Below are 934 nucleotides of genomic sequence, written 5' to 3'. Positions count from 1 at the left end.
AACGCCACTATAAGAAGTGTTTTTTATTTTAAAACAAAAGACCTATAGTGGCATTTATTAGTAAATGCCACTAAATGTTTTTTTTTTTAATTACATATTATTGTTTATTTATCTCATTATGTAACCTGTTGAAGCAAATGCTTACATTCTTTGTTCTCATCCTAGATATCATAAAAAAATTGATAGATTTTCACAAGACAATACACAAGAATCTGATAAATGGCTATCCATTCCATACAATAGTTCAATTGGAACAAAATAAACCATATTGTCATCATGGAGACAAAAAAATCCCATATCCACAGTAACATAGTAACATACTAAGTTTTTCAAAATAAAAGTTCACAAGTCATAGTAGCTAGGTCAATCCCCGAGTCGATAAGTAGAAGACAAAATCCATGCAAGTACTTGGAAAAATAAAAAATACCAGTCAAGTTCTTGTTAAAGATATATAAAAGTTCCATACATTTCACAAGTAGGTTTCTATTTTTTAGTTTTGTTACATAAGGATGTTACCATCCTTATCAGATTACACAGTTAATATAATTTATCTTGTGAAAGTGTGTGACTTGTGAGCTCATCTCCCATACCCTCCTCATTTTTCTCTTCTTTTTTATTCATTTTAGTGTTCAAAGTACTATTCACAATCCTAGAAAAAAAAAATAATTCCATATGTTGTTGAAAATTCCAAGTTCATGATCAATGTTGAAGAATCCCAAGGTTTGGGACTATTCCAGCTTACATCTATTAAAAGACTTTTTGGTGTTTTTACCTTGTTAGTCTTAAATCTATTAAATTACATATGTTTAAAAGCAAGTTGATGGCAGCAAAAACTTTTGCAGTTAAACATTACATATATTTAAGTGCATTGCGAAATCCAAAAAATGAGGATTGAAAGGAAACATTTGGGTTTTCAAAACTTACTTTTCTGGAA

The sequence above is a fragment of the Macadamia integrifolia genome, unplaced genomic scaffold (assembly GCF_013358625.1).
Source record: "Macadamia integrifolia cultivar HAES 741 unplaced genomic scaffold, SCU_Mint_v3 scaffold401, whole genome shotgun sequence".
Classification (NCBI taxonomy): Eukaryota; Viridiplantae; Streptophyta; class Magnoliopsida; order Proteales; family Proteaceae; genus Macadamia; species Macadamia integrifolia.
This window is presented reverse-complemented; position numbering follows the sequence as displayed.